We start from the raw sequence: 19,092 nt of genomic DNA, 5'->3' as shown, positions 1-19,092 counted from the left end.
GCAGTGAAAATAGCGGCCCCTGCTGTTCAAAAAATGTATTGCGATTCAGTTCAAGCCTCAACCGATTTGAATCGTCGCTCATTATAACCGATTTTCAACCTGCTCACGGTGAATCGTTACATCCCTACATAGCATGGTACATTAATTGTGGCATTTAAAATAGCTAAATATTGATCAAATTTAACCAAATATTAATCAATTATTTTGGGTGGTTTTGTGTGCGTTTGGGCGGGTTTTGGACCGTTTTTGGGCTGGAAACCTTCAGCTCTATCTGGCAAGTGTCAACACTGGTTATGACGAATGTCCGCGACAGCATAGGCTTGTTCGACTTGATGCGGCGCCGCAAGATCCGACAGGCGGATGACATCAAAGTACCGCGAGAGCGATTCGAAAGCTTTCAAACTTCTTATGGTTTTTCGAATCGCTCTCGCGGTACTTTGATGTCATCTGACTGTCGGATCTTTCGGCGCCGCATCAAGTCGAACAAGCCTTTTGTCAGACGCAGGGAATATTACATCAGTGTCCGAAACTGTTCACTCATTTTCATTCACTTCTACCCCATGTAGTGGACTATTTAGCATTCGCTACATAGGGAATAGTGAATGAGTGAACGAGTGAGCGAATTCAGACGCAGCTATATACTATCTTATTTTCATCTTCCTCGCGGTGTGTTTAAGCAAACCAAAGTTCACATCATCGATCCAGTTCCCTCTCGTATTTCTGATTACCGCTTTCTCGTGCATACATAACAGTTACCCTGTCTGGAAGTTTAAAGACATCCCGTCACGTTTCTTCATTCCCCTCCATGGACAGATGAACGCCCCATCATTCTCTCAGTGCTATCATCTGGATGACTATCGAGTCCTTATCAAAATGCAAATGTATTTCGCCGCAGGAGAATGAGCTGCTGTGGGATTTCACTGAGATTGAGAGTGGAGACTGAAGAGGTTTCCCCGGGTCCATTGTTTATCTTTGTAAAAGTCGTATTTAATGCAAGACACAATGGTGTGAGACAGCTTGAGTGAAAGGTAAGAAACACATCTAGCGAATGTAATGTTAATATGTAAATATGTACTATTATTATTAAGGTATCTTTAAGATGACTTTGGTAAATGCAACTACTCTGTCTTAATACATCACCAAACGTAAAAGGACATTTAAAGTCTTGGTGAAATTAAAAATAACAATTCCTATTATTTCCTGGAATATTGCAGTGTTTGTTATAAATAGCTTATCAGTGTGGGCCATTCACTTTTTTAAATTCTTGTGTCTTCATAATCTTTAATCAATATCTGAAAATGCACTTCTGCCCTATAGTGGTTATACGTCTCAGATGACGTCAGTTAGACGGCTTGGGCAGGGCAGAGCCATTAACTCCTCCCCTTCAACTGTCAGTCTGCTGCTATTTAATTTCAAAATGCAACGCCTGGTTTTATACATCCAATCAGATCGCAATGAAAAACACAAGCCCCGCCCACTATTTTGATGGCCGTTTCTCAATATGCGTTCTTCAGCGGTCTTGTGTCCTCGTGTCCGGTTCCAATACTCAAGAACACAAGAACCGAGAACGCATGAAAGTTCTCGATATCAAGGATGCATCGTATGCAGCATTGCGCGCATACGGAATCCTCTTGAAGTCCCAGAAGTCACTTCAGCGCGTCCATCCAAGTTTGTTCTTCCGAGGCTGCCTCGCAAGTCTGGTCTCCACAAGAACACTGTTCTGTCTGTTCTTTGCGTTCTTGGAATTGAGAAACGGCCCATATTCAGTTGCACAACTTCCGGTTCACTGGGAGTTTACATAAAAATCATCCACTCGTGTTTTATAATTGTCCTATTTTTATATAATTTCTATCCTCCTTATTTCTAAATTGTCTCTTGCTGTTTGTGCTAAAACGTAAAGCTGCTTTGCAACAATGCAAAATTCTGAAATGTTTTATAGATGTACATTTAAATTGAATGTTAAATGGATCTGCGTATAGTAGGTGCCAACAAACCCTGTTCCTTTAAAAGCTTTTATTTTCTTCAAATGTTTGTATATTTACTGAGGAAATATGGATTTTCAGGAGATGAAAGTGAGCAAAAGAAGCTATATTATGAATTTAGAGCAGACAAACCGATCTCTCGCTTTATGCACAATATTTGGGTAGGGTTTCTGTATAGACAATTGTGTTCTTAGACTACACCTTACATCCACTACCTGATCCAAACCAAGATAAGATAAAGTACAAACTGATCTGAATGAGCCATATCAGCTTGAATGACCTTTGACCTGTAACCCCATTGATAAATGTAGGCCAGCAGTGTGGTTTAATCCATACTGCAGCCAGGGGGCATGGTGTCTTTTAGGAGGTGTGTCCTGAGCTCAGCTGTTCAGGGTCCATAGGGATGGGGCCAGGTGCCACGCTAAGCCTGTTTTAATTTGGATAATTTGATGTCGGTCTGTGGGAGGCTGACTGATGCCCTGTCATAAGGGGTGGAGGAAAGCTGCACCATTGTGGCCTATTGCCACTTTTATTACTTTTATAGATAAATATGGTGAGAAGAGCGGGGATTAAAAATTGTGAGCCATATTAAAACTTGCAGTGCCCAAATGAGCAGCAGGGTTCAATGTATCAGATCTTTTTTTAGGGATGATTCTGTCTTGAAATTCATATTTCTTTTAATCCGCCTCTCTGTTCATCATAACAATTGTTCCATTCTTTCTCGCTATCTCCCTTTCGACGTATTATCGGTTATCTAACTCATTCTTTTCTTTCTTTCTAAGGTTTCACACGTGTGCTGCTTTCCTTCACACTCGCCCTCTCCTTCCCTTTCATCCTTTTTCCTTTTGGGAGTAATAAAATAGAATTACATGGACATATTCAGAAAAGAGACTGACAGATGGGCTCTCAATGCAAGTCTCTGACTCTCTCTCCCTCTCTCTCAGGCAAAGCACAACACATAAAAGGGGCTCTGAATTACACACTGGTTGGAAAATGATACCGCCGGCTCTTCTTTCCTTCCGGTGGTGCTAAATATGTCTAAGGTGTACGGCAGAACAGGATGGGTGAGAGGATGGCTGGTCTTTGTGTTGAAAACAAAGCCCATTGCTTGCCTGTTCAAAGCTTCTTAGATTGTATGTTACGGCATTGTCGTGTGTGTGTTTTACATAGGTGCTTATGTTTTGCTTAATGTAGCGCTGCGTCTTGGAAAACAATGAGGTGCTTGTGCCATTTACACACACGTCTGTATTGTTTTATAGCTTGATTTAGTAAAAGGAATTATGCAAATTGTATAATGGTGTGACTGCGCCCACAAAATTTATGATGAATGCAATTACCACGCCACGATTGCCCTTCGCAGGCCACTTCTGAGTGCAGAGTTGTGAGGATGCAGCATCGTGACACACTTTACTGGGACTGTAAAGCATCGCTCATGGTTATAATGTTTCCGAGATCAATTTAATAAATAAAGATAAAATCATCTAGGGTAGGAATAGCCAACAAGAATTGCTAAAGCATTGTGTTACCAATGCCAAAGTACTGGCTTCAGTTTACAGGAAACACTATTAAAACTTTTTCCTTAAATGCACTGTAAGTCACCTTGGATAAAAGCGTCCACCCGGTGCATAAATGTAAATGTAACACCCCAAAATCTTTCCAGCCTCCATCTTTCTCTCCTTCCAGACAGTCTGCATTTAGCTCTGTGTGTTTTTTAGCTCTCTGTTTTCGCTCATCAGGCAGTCAGAGTTTGAGCTACCACTGTCAGGCACAGTGGGGGACGCCAGCTCAGCTCACATTTACACTCCAAACCCACCCATCCAGCCTCACAAACAACAGCATTCAGCACTCTGCAACCTCGCCCCTGGGAGCCCAATGCTGACATACATTGTGGCTCTGACGCTCAAAAAATGCCAGGCACAGAACAGACCAGGCCTGACAGAACCTGTCCACATTCACCACGATCACAGACGTACCTGAACTATATTTAAATCAGTGTGTCATCCCCCCTAGAGAGGTAGACTTGGCCCACGAATAAATATAATTTTCTCATCTGTATTTCCTGCGTTCAGCTTTGAATGTTGTGTGGTCCTTCAATTGATATACTGTCTGGGCAATAGTTGTCTTATTTTAGTCAGGTTGTACATAGTATTTGTTCACTTATAATGTTTTTTAAAAAGTTTGAATCAACTGCTTTCACATACTCTATAACTTTTTGTATCTCTACTGTATCAATAAAGGAGAGATTTTAATATAAATCTTAGGGGTCCACAGAATGTGTCTGTAGCTCAAAATACACCATTATACCATGCTCTAGATCAGGGGTTCCCAGGTTTTTAGCCCGCGACACCCAAAATAACAGTGCCAGGGAACAGTGAACAATGAATGAAACATCAAAAAAAACAATTTTTAATAAAAATGAAAAATGTGAACACAAATAATTTAGGAATTTTATATTTAAAGCAAAGTAACATACAAAACAACCACAGTAAAATGTTGAATAATTTCCACAAATTAAGTTTTAATTGTTTTGAGTAAAAAACACAAACTATATTTACAAAACACATCAACTGCAAGTAATAGTAAATAACGATCAACGAACGCTCTTCTCCTTCTTCTTCTTTCCTTTTAATGGCGGGTCGCAACCAACATGTTTAGGTGTATATCGCCACCTAAGGTACCGGGGTGTGTAACATCAGGGTTTTCAGTACTTCGGTGATTATATAAAAAAGCAGATTTTCTAAACCTGTATTTTAAAGAAATTCGTGCAACATCAGCTAACATTGGCGAGACATCTATATTGATCGTCAAAAATATATAAATCCATCGTGTTTATTCATCCTTTTTGCGTAATTTCCCGGAAGCCATATGCGTTGTGCTTGCATTGCACGTTAAGACAGCGTCAGTCTGCAAGTAGTGTAGGGATGCTTAGATAAAATTACCCGAGTTAAAGTTCGAACTTTGGAGAGCTCAGCGACGCCATTTTGCCCCTTCTTTATTATTGAGTGGAGGTGACGTATTTCCTGTTCGAGAGTGGAGCCCACTCGCCCCATCGGCTGCAGCTAGACTCCTCTCGCCAAAGCGCGCATTTTTGCTTATTTTCGTCTTGTGAATATAAAAGTGAATGCGATTTCTTTATTTAAAAAAATGTTTTTCTCTTAGTTTGTTGTTGTAAATGTCCCAGTTGAGACCGAGATTGTGCCATTTTCAAACAGTTTACAAACAGTTCTAGCCTAGTAATGTCAAAATATGGATTAAATTAATCGAATCGAATCGCAAAAATTTCAGATGTATCGCAAATATCGCATCGCGAAAGTTTTACAACTTTGACAACACAGTATTTAATCATTTAAAAAGTTTAGTGTTTTTCCATTTCTTAAAAAACAGCAAATTTGGATGTCCAAGTTTTTGATACAGGTTGACAGACACACAATCACACGTACGCACGCACGCACGCACGCACGCACGCACACACACACACAATCTGCACGAACACAACAAACAATGACTGTGCTTACTCACAGGTTGTGGGTTTGCAGGTCTAATAGTTTTGCTGTCCCATCCAATCGAAATATAGATCACAGAATAAAAAATAAAAAATAAATTATTTTTTAAATTCACTTTTTAATGTTGGTTTACTCTGTTATGTACTCCAAGGGAATATTCTATCCAACGCTGGCAGATGTGGTCTTATTTACATTTAGATGACAGTTTCCAGTTTAATGAAGGTTTTACTGTCGGTGTCCAGACTGGAATTGTTTAAGTTGATTGAATGTGCCTTGAGTCAGTGTCAGGGCGGCAGAATGGCTAATTTAAGATGTTTGTGTGATAGCTGGTTAATGAGTTGTGTTCGTGTGTGTGCGTGTGCGTTAACCTGTGTCATTTATCTGTGTGGAACGCTATCCATTGTGTTAAATAAAGAAAACAAAGCTTTCAGTTTCTGCAAGGTCACAAATGAATGTGCTTTATTAATGGCAGGCATGGACAGGTTTGTGGATGTATGTGCGATATGTTTGTTAATAACTTCTCTGATATTTTTATTTGTGTGTGGATTTGTTTGTATGTGCATGGAAGTGTTTATTACAGTGTGTCTGTTGCATTTGGGTCACTTGTACAGGAAGCAGCTAAGAGGAGGGGCATTAATCATTCACTATGCTCTGAGCCGAGTTCACCTAACAGAGCACAACCCCCTTCCTTTTCATTTATTCATTCATTCATTCATTCATTTTTCTCCACATTTAGGGGAATAAACTGGGTCAAAACCCTGTGTGCCTTTGCCAGACTGGCTGATGTGCTGTATGGATCATTTCATTTTGTCTGCTTCAACCTGCCCTTTTTTCAATTTACCACCCGGCTGGGGTGAATTTGATTCCTCAACGTTTCGGTTGTTCTGTGAGGTCAAAAAGAATTACACCTCATTTAAAAACAATGAACCAGGCTCTTACAAAAATATTCTCATCTCCGGAACGTATTTACACGTGTTTTGTTTGTTCGAAGGCTCCTGCACGGAGCAGCTGATAATTGTGTTGATAAATGAGCTGTTGCCAATTTAGATAAGCTATTTTCATAACATAAATAATATGGTGCAGAAATTTTGAAATAATAGAATAGAACGAAGCTTATTCATTGGATGTCATTTCACAGGGCGATACACATTTGTTTCACTATTACTAACGACATCTCATAGACTTCCATTGTGACCTGCATATAATATTATTAATTCTCTACCCTCAACATAACCCTCCCACAAGTCTGTCTTAAGTCAGTTTTTGATTTCACTATTTGTGAGCATCTGTCAAATCATATCCAGGGGGCAAAGTAATTTTTTGACTGTGCTAGACACGCATTTGTTTTGTACTGACAGATTTTAACTCCAAACCATAAACTTTCTGATGACATCATCCAGCGAAGAGTATGAGAGAATAATCACGGCATTTGTTTGTGCCGATGGGTTTGCTAAATCTCGGCTTACACTCCACCTCATATGTCTCTGACTAATTCAGCGGCACCTATTGATTTCAGGCTGGGTCACCTTTAGCAACACACTACTGTGCTTCAGGGAGAGAGGGAGGAAAAAAGAGAGAGTGAGAGAGAAAGAGAATAGCTGTGTGAAGATTAAGAACGTCAAGGAAGTGAGAGGAGGCAGATATAGAGATATGGAATATGAAATACGGAGAGAATAAAGACTTCACAGTCTATTCTCTCATAAGCATTTATAGCATAAATAAGCATAGCATAAACAAGCATAGCGCTTGTTATTATTTTGTACTAAAATCTTTTTCCACATAAAAAATCAGGAGTTTTTTCACCTGGACAGTTGCAAATATTGCTTTACTGTATCATATACTGCGTTTGACACCTCTAAATCACAACATGCACAGCAAAACGGGAAATGCTTAGAATAGAGAGACATGAGGCTACAAACACAGCTATCAAACTGTCACAAAAAGTATTTTTATCACAGTGTTATTATCTGGGGGGTCATCAGTCTGACCCATGTCACTGACCGTACCATGTGCCCCAGTTTACACAGTACTTGTCTTTGGTAAATTCAGGTTAAGTCGACGACACGTAAACCCCCCTAGCACTTGTACATCAAGAAGGCTGGAAAGTGCCAAGCGCTACTGCAAGTCCCCATGGGAAATTTAGTAGCGAATTGAAGGGTCTGGTTGGCAGGAAGGGCAGCCAATGTGGGGCGACATGAGACGTCTGTAGTCCTCTCATTATACCTTGCTTTTTATTTGTTCTACTTTTCTTGTACTTCTTATCATACTTGTCTCTCTTCCTCTGTGTCTTGCTCTCAACCACCCCCCCCCCAGATAGCATGGGAAGCATTCTTGTTGTGTATGGTGCTTCGGTCTTTCCATGCCATTATTTCACAGTTGTCATGGAAACATAGAAATTTCATGTGCTGAGATTTCAGGGTCAGGATGGAAACGAGATCCTTCTTCCTTGGAAAGTGATATTTCATTTTAATTTAATCTATTTTTTCAATTTAATCTTTACAGAAACAGATTATAGTATTCCACAATAATCTGCCTGCTGCTACCATCTTTAAGAATCGGCTGAAAACACATCTGTTCCGTCAGCACCTGACCGATCATTTCTGACTTCTATATCTTTTCTACTCTATCTATATATAAAAAGATAAAAAATAAACAGCTCTCCTCTGTACACTGTAGTAGGCTTTGTGAGACATGTTTTATTGCACTTATGCTTTTTGTTTTCCTAATGATGACCCAATTGCTTCCATTGTTTACCCAATTTGTAAGTCGCTTTGGAAAAAAGCGTCTGCTAAATGACTAAATGTAAATCTAGATGGATAGCATGGTTATTTTCCATTTGATAATGAAAAAAAATTACATTTTGATTGAAGGGATAGATCATTTATTCATCATTTATTTACTTTCATGTTGTTTCACACCTGTACTACATTTTTTCTGCTGGGCACAAAGGGAGAAAAAATAGTAGGGACCTACAGCCGTCCATTCGCTATTAGTACAGATAAAAGCCACATAAACCTGCTACACATGTTTTTTTCACACTTTGAGTTTGAAACAGCATGACGGTAAGTGTTTATTTTTGTGACTCATACCTTTACAATACATGCGTTATGCTAACTTCAAATAAACTAAACTAATTGCAAATAACTGTTAATCCATTGACAGCCTTAGTTTATATATTTAGCATTTTAATGTTTTCCCTTATGGAAAACCATGTGACCTCTGCCCCCCTGACCTGTGATTGTTTGTTTACATGTGCATTCCTTTGGCCATGATGGAAGATGTGTCTGGCTCAAACTCAGCAGACAGTCCAACCATGCCGCTCATGCATGTGGTCATGACAATCACCTCCAGCTCTTTCTCCCTCTCATTCATTCCCAGATTGAAATGCATGCAGGCAGCAAGTGTTGAGGTGTGAAAGAAACATTGATTGTTGAGTGTAAAGGTTAACAGTGATGTGCTCAGTCTATATCAATCCATGCTTCATTGTGTCGTGTAGATTCAAATTCAATGCAAAGCCTCACTTTTGCCCACTCAGTAGGATATCCTCAAAATTTTGCCTTTTCATTCGTCAGGATCTTTTGAATAGCATGAAGAACCCACAGATGGCTGTCCACGTGTCCAGATGATGGCAAAAGAATCAATAAAAGGATTTGAAGACTTTGCATACAGTATGTCTGACTTGATAGATTTCTATGTACGTTTTTATAAAAGTGGTTGCGTTTTATGGTTCGCTGGGAGAAATCTGTGAGTGTGGAGACCCTTATGGTGGTCAGACTGGTCACTATGACCCCTATGATAAGTCTTGCTTCAGGACTTTATGAGACCCAGACGGCTGTTTTCTGAAAAGAGTCCAACCGAGGCCACATGTCCCTCAAAATGTACGATAAATAATGCAAAGGGCTGTGACCACGCTCTAAAAAAAATACCAGGTTGTTTTCAACCCATGGTTGGGTGAAAAAAGGACAAACCCAACCATTGGTTGGGTCAAATATAGAGATTTTGGGGAGTTAATTCAACCCAACAAATTCTAAGAGAGGGAGAAATTTAAAAGCTTCTCCTTCATATGCATAGACAAATGTGAGAACTCTCAAACGCCAACACACACTCTTGTTGCCCTTGGATATGCTCTGGTCGGAAAGTAGATCTACAGGCCCTCGCCTGCTGGCTGGCCAGGTAACAGGAGCCTCTGTGTCTATGAATATTTCAGCGAGAGAGAGGCAGGGGAAGATGGAATGAGCAAATCAACCATGCCATCCGCTGCTCTCTGTGTGTCAGGGCCCGGGATTGAATTACCGGGGGCCGGCACCCTGAACACATGGTGGCTATTTGGCTTAATCAGAAGAGGGCTTTTGTTGTGATAATACTAGGAGAAAGGAGTGTGGATAACACAAACACATAGTATCTAGGTTATGTTTAGTGGTCTGATAAGCTTTTAACAATGCCTGGCTAGAACAGAAGGTATATTCGTTTCTCTTGTTCTTAAAGAGACAGTCATGAAAAGAACATCTCTTTCCTATATAATGAAAGTAAATGGGGACTGGGGCTGCCATTATACAAAACAGCAAAAAAGTACAGTATGACTGCTGTATTTAAAATTTACAAACTTTACTAATGATTTGCACACTTTAAGTGAGGAACAGACAGAAATTCTAGTGGTTACGGACTAAAAGATCTCGACATCTGCTCTAGTTTTTCCTTTTGCTTTCATATGAGAAGTACAATAGTATTCACTTTCATTATATGGAAAAAATCATTCTTATCACAGGTTTTTTTTCTTTGGATTAAAATATTTTGAATTTGGGGTGTCATCAGGTTGAGGTTTATTCAAAATAAAACTGTTGAAATAACCATATTGCAAGGTCTCAAAGATGGCGAAAGTTTGAGAGGTTGCGTTATGTATGCCACTGTATGCCAATCTCATCTATTCCACATGAGTGCCCGCGGGGCTTTGCGAGCATTATCCTTACATTTTGCATTAGGTATTAGAGGCAGGATAGGTGGTTATAGAATGAGTGGGTGGTTTTAGGGTCACACTAAGATCAACAGCTGCCATGGGGGTCACAGTGGTCAGGGGTTGGGGGTCATCAGGGGAAAAGAGATGAACGAGCGGCTATTATGCTGATTAAACCCTGACCTCTTACCCCTCCCCTGACCCCACAAACAAATATAGAGAAAGACTTCATTGCCTCTGAAGGCCCCTGCTGGTGTGATAAGAGCTTCAATGGAGGAAATTATGACACACAACAATGCTTAGATAAGAGAGGACATGCCCTCAAATGTAAGATCATTGCGGAAACGCTGTAAACTCAAAGATCTTTTGTGGTGTATTACAGACCAGTGGCACACTGGGAAATATAACTGCGACATTTTTAAAACAAATACTTGTTTGGTATATGACATTTAGAGTAACTTAATATTAGTTTTTGGTTTCTGTTGTCTGCATTAGCTTTTGGTCAAATTTTAGCTTAGATCTGTTCTCTTAGCATTCTGTTTAAGCTTAATTAAATTAAGAAAATTAAAAGCAGTTGGATTTCACAGTTGCAAAAACATATTCGGGTGGGATTTTAAGATCCCAGCATGCTTAGCATGGGACTGAATAGTGAGTTAATGTTGAAATAAAGTTTATTATGCATTTTTAATGAAGAGACTAGAGTGTTTTTAGGAAGTTACCATTATGCAGAGAATTAAAGGAACAGTTTATCAAGAAAAAAAATTCTGCCATCATTTACTCACCCTCAAGTTGTTCCAAACCTGTATAAATTTCTTTGTTCTGACGAACACAGAAAGATATTTGGAAGAATGCTTGTAACAATCAGTAGTAGGAAACATTTCTTTGTAAAATATTTTGTTCTGTTGAACACAAAAGCAAACAGTTTTGGGTCACTTTTGACTACCGTTGTCATTTTTCCAAGTACTATGATAGTCAATGGTGGCCAAGAACTGCTTGGTTACAAGTATTCTTCCAAATATCTTTCTCTGTGTTCATAAAAATAAAAACATTTACACAGATTTGGAACAACTTGAGGGTGAGTAAATGATTACAGAGTTTATATTTTTGGGTGACCTGTCCCTTTAAGTTGATAACAGCCTTTTTAAAACAATCATGAATGTAGCTTTGATAAAAAGGCATAACATTGGAAGTGCAAGGACGAACAAATATAAATAGTTGAAAATACAACAAGACATTAGACATGATATTGCTACTTTGTAAAAAGTGAAGTAGTTAAAGCTAGCATACAATAAACTGACTAATGCTACTTTCAATTCCTCTTGAGAAGTTTAGTTCATACAGTAAGTACGTGCAAGTGATTTTGGTCCGAATAAAATAGACCCAATTGACAGTGTTATATTTTACTGTCCGTTTCACTTCCTTATAAGTAGAAGCTTACAAGATATGCGTCATGACTCTGTAATGATCACCAGTTTAGTCAGATCTCAGAAAATTCACAGAGAGTTTCCCACTGGCAATGTAATGAAGTGAATGAGAACTTCAGCGTGACAAAATATCACTATTGAAGTATTATTAAAAATGCGTGACTGGCATTCATATTCCTTCATCTATTAAATACCATCACTCCGACATGACTTTGCATAAGACCTTTATAGATGGAAAATAGAAATTAAACACGCTTGTGTAGGAATATAGAGGCCACATGAGACTGAAATATAAGAAATGGATGAAAGGAAGCCAGGGAGTGACAGGAAAGAGGAAGAAATCTGGCAGACAGAAAGACTGTGTATGCCAGAACTATCATCTATTTTCTCCTTCATCTCCCTGTCTAAGTTCTGCAGCACTTCTGCACCACTTAAGGGCATCGATTCATTCCCTTTTACAATTTACAGGCCGATACTGTACTGCATGTGATCATAGTGCAGAATCATCGCTTGAGTCAAAGCTAGGAGAGAGATGTGACAGAATGTAGTGTTACCAAATCTCTCGGGTCAATATTTGTGCAGGCTTTCGTCCTTTAGATCTGGAAGGTGATGTCATATGTTTTAGTCAGCTCTGTGTTGTCTCTGTGATTATGTTCTGAGAGCTTTTATTTGGAATGTCTTTTGTTTGTTGTCTGTGTCGTATGTTTTGTGAAGTCTGTTTTTCGACACATTTTGCGATGTTTTTCTTGGCTTTGGTTTCGTCTGGCTTCACACTGTGAGTTGTGTGTTGTTATTTTAGATTAGCTTTTTGTCACACTTCTGTTTTTGTGGACAGATGTGAGAATCTGTGCTTGTGTCTGTCTGTATGATTTTACTGGAAACCAGAAACTGGCACAGGTCAGCTGGACAGAAAAGCTTTGAATTGGCACTTTAAGATTGTTTCGGTTCAAACGTTCTGGCCTGCAGGTTACCTTAATGTTAGCTTTGGTGTAAACTTAATGCACCTCACAAAACAACACTCCAGATTTGTTTTTAAAACAATGGCTAAATTGCTTTATGTAAAATTCATTGTTAATCTAAAAGCAATCCGGTTTGGATATGAACCAGTATTGATTATGTATGTTTTGTAGAGAACATATTGATTGTGTATATATTGTGAGGTCATCTGACATTTATCATTTCCCCAAAATGACTCTCAAAGGGTTCCTGGTATCGACAGATAGTACACAATGTTTAGCAGAAATTATGGCTGACAAATATAGAATGGTGAAGATCGAGTGAACCCTTTTGTAATTTCAGATTCTGCAGCTTCAATGGAAGGTATTGATTAAATGACAAACAAATGCTCTGTAAAGTCTTAATATACAGTATGTGTGCTTTTCCGGATGTTTTAATCATGTTTTTTTAAAGCATGGTTTTATTTTTTATTTAAAAGCTTGTAACACTAAAGTTGTTTGGGACAAATCATCATGGATTAAAATGTACACTACATATTTTTTGAATACCTCTAAATGTAATTCAAATGATCATATCTTAAGTAAGGTTAATGTACAGGCGGCCGGTTATTATCGCAAGAATAAACCCTGACAGCGGAGGGTCTTGTATCACACTGAAGACGTTTATTGTGCGATAACAGCCGGTTGTCTGAACATTAAATATTGATCTGCAGACCTTCAGCGAGGAACACCCATTTACTTTCAGTTTTAAGGTAAGACACAACGTTCAAATGCCAGGAACACGCAATTTGGTTTAATCGTTTGTAAATATAATGTCATACATGTTATTAAAGGACATATTTATATTAAACAAAACATTAAACCATGCCTGTCAAAATGACCATGTGTTGTTAGTTTTGAGCAGTTGTTATCTGGGAATATCATACATTGGTATGTAGCAATTGGCCAATCAGTATCAAGTATTCCAGAGCACCGTGTAATAATATTGCGCTAGCAGGCCATTATGTTTGACGTGATGACATGTGTTATCATGTCATCATTCTGCGCATTGCCATAAAAAATAAATCGTGAGTAATTTATGAGTAATTTTGAAAAAAAAAAAACATAACCAGAAAGGCAATCCATTTTTAGAACGCTGCATGCCTGGCAACAAGGGTGAACAGCTGCCAGCGGTACTTACATCATTGACGCAAGAATTTCGCAAACACACCACGATTTTGAATGATATCAGTGTGGATCCAGCTGGTCTGTTTGCACCAGGAGCCTTGCTTGAGGGGGGTGGCAGAGTTTTCCGTGTGCCGCCACACGCTGATGTAAGCGGCCATTGTGTCATACACAAAGAAGGGCCAATACAGTTGCTTCTTCATCTGTCCATCTGCGTGCATGTGTGTGGCATAGAATTTGACCTGTAAGTATAACCTGAAACTTGCATCATTGTGTGCTGTTAGTGTGATGAATATGTGTAATCGTATGATGATAAACAAAGAATTTGAATATACGTCACCACATATATTGCCGCTGTGTTTGCCATCTGTTTTGTACCTGCCAGATGAGCGTACTCTTAAACTCCCCTCTCCTCTTTTTTACCCCTTCACATTTCCAGCCTCGAGCACAGGAAAGCGGACAATTGCAGGGCTTTGTTTGTGACACGTGTGTCGCCAGGAGGTGTGCCTGCCCCCCTCCCACTCCAAAGAGGCTTTATTATAAGCGGGCCACTCAAATGAGTCCCTCCGGTCCACAGGGCCATTATCTCTTTGTGGAAGGGGGTCTCCCCTATTGTCCTCTAGATTAACACAAACCCCTCCCATCGCCCCGTTCCCCCACCACATGCTGGCTCAAAAGTGTTAAAACGCTCTGAAGCAGAAAACGAGAAGGCAATTTACACAGCCGGCCACACGGCTGGGTGAGAGAAGAGAGGGGAAATAGACCACGAAAGATAAACATGATTAATGGAATAGTTTGGTGGGAAACGGCTATTTAAAGAGACACTGCATGTACAAATAAAACACTCTTGTGTCAAAGTTGTTGTTTTTCTAAAACTTTAGGTTGAGGCCAGTTTATTTAGCTTCACCGAGAAGCAGAGTTTTGTTGTTCACTTGCAAGAATAAGCAACACAACTAGTATTGTTAAAATGTAAGGTTTGGGAATTTTAAAAGCCCCAACCTGCAGTTTTATGTTTTAAATAGACATGGCAATACAGAGTCAAAGGATATAGTTAGCTGCTTTAAGTTTTAAATTTTGACATGTAATGTTCTTTTGACATTGGATTATAATAGACTTTGGTGTGCATTCTTTTGACATTGGCGAATAAGCAATGCTTAAAACCACTTCTTGGCTTCTGCACATCTTGGTTACTGCACTGAAGTTTGTTTTATACACTTTTATTTGAATATTTCCACTATTCAAGGGATAGTTCACCCAAAAATAAAAAAATATCTCATCGTTTACTCACCCTCTTGTCAGTCCAAATCTGTATGACTTTCTTCTGCAGAACACAGAAGGAGATATTTTGAAGAATGTTGATAACCAAACAACGGTGGTACCCATTCACTTCTATTGTATGGACACAAAAGAAATGCAAGTAAATGGGTGCCGTTATTGTTCAGGTACCAACCTTCTTCAAAATATCTTCTTTTGTGTTCTTTTTTAAAATGACAAGAGGGTGAGTAAATGATGACAGAATTTTCATATTTGGGTGAACTATCCCTTTAATACCTCTTTTGCCTGTATTTCTCAAAAGAATTGTTGGAACTGCATTTAATTGTCCTCAGGATGAATTTGATCAACGTTGTACTTCAGATTTTGCAAGTGGCTTTGGATAAATGCGTCTGCTAAACGCTACATGTGAATGCACAGCATCCAAGCATCATAGTATGACTTTTTCAAGCACCACCCACATTTTCTTTAGAAAGGGTTAAAAGTTTTTCTTGCAGTTATCAAGGAGGAAAAGCTAAATGGTCACGAGTGTGTATGTTTTTATGACAGCTATTGCTTTCTTTACACTGGGTTTTACTAGAGAGTGGGTCAGAATGTCTAAAAACGACAGATTGCGATTTCAGTGAAGAGAGGGCAGAGCATGACCACAGGCCAACTCTCTCTCTCACACACTTTACTGCAGCAGACCCTTCATTTTGTGTGTGGCCTTGGAGGAAATGGTCAGGAAATTCACGTCACCCTGAAAGACGGAGTGCATTCAAGGTGTCTCAGAGGGATTTGGTTGCACTTTGGGTTTGACGGGGCTTGCATGACGGACAGAGCTGGTGTTTGTTTAAGATCTGGGGCTTGGCTGAGAAGCATGCCTGGCTAAATGCATGTCCTGAAGATGTGCACTGTGCAAATTTAATTCAGCGACTTTTTGTTGCCATATTTTTGCTGTTATCTGATGAATTGGCATTAGGGCTGTGCAATTAATCGAAAATTGATTGTAATCGTCAATTTTGACTTCAACAATTACAAAAACAAAATAATCGAGGTAAAACGATTATTGTGCCACATTCCATTTTGCAAGGATCCTCTCTTTTCTCGTGGTATAAATCCACAGCGCACCCCCTTCCTTTACAGTTGTTCAGCTGTGCTATTTCTTTACATTTATTTTTCAATTGAATTCACAGTTTAAAAGCAAGTTATTTATTTTCTATGTTGTTTTAAAAGTTAATGAGTAATCGTGTTAAATAATCGGGATCTCAATATTGGCCAAAATAACCGTGATTATGTTTTTTGTCATAATCGACAGCCCTAATTGGCATAATTGATTTATGTAAATCGACCGCTAAATCACTGCAAATAAGCTAATGCTAATAAGCTAAATCCAATTTAGTTTCAAAGAAAATTATTTTTTGAATGCATTTTTTGTTGAGAAAAGTGAATAGAAAAATTGAAGACAGTTTAATTATCTAGAATATATATTTTTAAAAGGCCAAAAAGAGTATGAAAAAATGTTGTTTGCTTCAGTTTGTTAGGACTGAATATTTCATTTCGTTTAGTCATACAAACAGCGCAGTGTTGTTGACACTCCAGCTAGAGTCAGATTATCTTTCAAAACAGAACAGGCTGGAGACTCGCAGTGTGTGTTTCTGAGTAGCTCTCGTCTGATTGGCTGAGAGGAAAGCGCGAATGACTGTGGGGTGGAGAATGCATGAGTTGGGGGTGGGGTTAGGGGCGTGGCCTGTTTTTCTCTCTCTCTCTCTCTCTCTCTCTCTCTCTCTCTCTCTCTCTCTCTCTCTCTCTCTCTCTCTCTCTGATGAGCTCAGCAGATCACTTTTCATCATGAGTCGGCTCCCACGCTGCCGTTCGCACAACCGTCTCGCCTCTTTCACTCTCTCCATTCCTCTCTTCCTCCCTCAGTCCGTGGGCTGCGGAGCCGGGAGCGCGCGAGGACTTTAGGGGCCGTGTGACGGGGGACCGGAGCGTGGAGTGGGACGGAGGTTCAGCCACGGCAGGGATTAACCTCAGGGAGGGGGTGGGGGGTTACATCTCTGGGGAAAAGCCTCTTTTCTCCTTCCTCAGCAGGGAGAGGGCGAGAAAAGAGAAAAAAGAAGTAGCGTGCGCTCCTCACAAAGAGGAGTCTACTGATTTTTTCCAACAGACTACAGGAGTTCGACAAGGAAGACCTTCACGACCGCGTCCGTGTAAGCACCCTTGTGTTTGTGTTCCGAGCGTGCCGAAGAACTTGATGTGGCACTCTCAAGTCTTGTGTGTTTACATGCGTTTGTGAGTGGGACTACCTCTTCATTCCACAAAGAAACTACTGTGGGATCTTTTAGTTCTTCTCTTCTTTCGGCCGTATGGGTTACCTGATTTGCATTCATTTCTCTCGGCATGTGTTGTCCTGTAGCTTTTAATGGCTCTATTAGAGGTGTGATCCACCCTGGCAAGGATGCCGTCTCTTTGTGTTGGATGTTACAACCATGCTGAAGCATGTTGGCTCCTGTGATGTATTTGAAACTGGGATTTCCATGCATTCAGTACTTTCTGAGCTCAAAAGGGAGCGCTGCGGGGTGCAGTGAGGTTATAGAAACTCAATGTGAGTGTGTGGCGGCTTGGAGAATGATATATTTTCACCTGAATCTGCGGCTCATGTTTTCTCAGCTGCCATGTGTGATCAGATAAGGTGATTAGTGGAGAGGGGTGACGGTTGGAGTCTGTCCTCTCTTTTACATGCTGTGGCTATGATTTGTCTTTCTTTTCCTTCTCTTACTTGTTGTTTTCAGAGGAAAGGTTCAACGGTGTGAGGCGACTCTTAACACGGGGGAAAGATTTGAATGCTTTTCATTGTGTCACTCCTGCTTGTGTACGTGTGGGGCTTATGGATTTGCATGTGTCTGTATAGGCGTGTGTGGCCGTGTGTTTCCAGGGGTGGAGTATTTATGGAAACACAGTGTGTGTGTGTTTCTTTTTTTTTTGTGCAGAGTGGGCATCCCTTTCAATGAAGACTTGTAGGGGCTCTATGGTACAGTTAAAGGGATAGTTCACCCCAAAATGAAAATTCTGCCATGAATTACTCACCCTCAAGTTGTTCCAAACTTGTATACATTTCTTTGTTTGATTGAACACAAAGATAGATATTTGGAAGAATGTTAGCAGCTGAGATTTTTGGAGCCCCATTGACTACCATAGTAGAAATAATTATTGTATTGTTTTTTGTTGTGTTGAACACAAAATGAATTATTTTGAAGAATTTAGGGAAACAAACAGTTCTGGGCCACCTTTGACAACCATTTTAATGGTAGTCAATGGTGCCCCAGAAATCTCAGTTGCTAACATTCTTCCAAATGTGTTTCTTTGTGTTCAACAGAATAAAGAAATGTACACAGATTGAAAACAACTTGAGGGTGAGGATCTCATGACGGAATTTTCATTTTTGGGTGACCTATCCCTTTAAGACATCAGTAATGTAATAGTACTTTGTGTGTTACATCATCTCAATTGACCACTATAGTATACAATGGTATTAAAACAATACAATCATGCACACATGTGTATTGTGTTAATGTAACATAGTTAAGCATGGTAAAAACATGGTACCAAGAAGAAACACAACCCTACTTGTGAAAACCCAGCTAAAGTCATTTTATGTGATTTATTTCTAAATAAAATAATCCTACTTAATGTAAAGAACATTCTGTGAAAATATAACCTTGATATCTTTCATATTGGCTGTGTAATGCCATGTCAAAAATTGAAATCATAATGAAATGAATGATTGAAATCAAACTTTGATGCTCATTATTTCAACATTTGATTATGAGACTTTAGCCTGGATTTCACAGACAGGGT

General features: G+C 39.5%; 1 protein-coding gene across 2 annotated transcripts in view; it reads left to right on the top strand.

Annotated features, from left to right (window-relative positions):
• The first annotated feature begins 17,066 nt into the window (after nucleotides 1-17,066).
• Nucleotides 17,067-19,092, top strand: part of spsb4a (splA/ryanodine receptor domain and SOCS box containing 4a) — a 41,497-nt gene continuing 39,471 nt past the window's right edge. For both annotated transcript variants that reach the window (XM_057335192.1, XM_057335193.1), the window contains exon 1: nucleotides 17,067-17,444. The gene's annotated coding sequence lies outside the window, so the exon portion shown is untranslated. The remainder of the gene's footprint in view (nucleotides 17,445-19,092) is intronic.

Source organism: Triplophysa rosa, linkage group LG5, assembly GCF_024868665.1.
Source record: "Triplophysa rosa linkage group LG5, Trosa_1v2, whole genome shotgun sequence".
NCBI classification, from domain to species: domain Eukaryota; kingdom Metazoa; phylum Chordata; class Actinopteri; order Cypriniformes; family Nemacheilidae; genus Triplophysa; species Triplophysa rosa.
The sequence above is the reverse complement of the archived record's forward strand: the minus strand, read 5'-3'. Positions and strand labels throughout refer to the sequence as shown.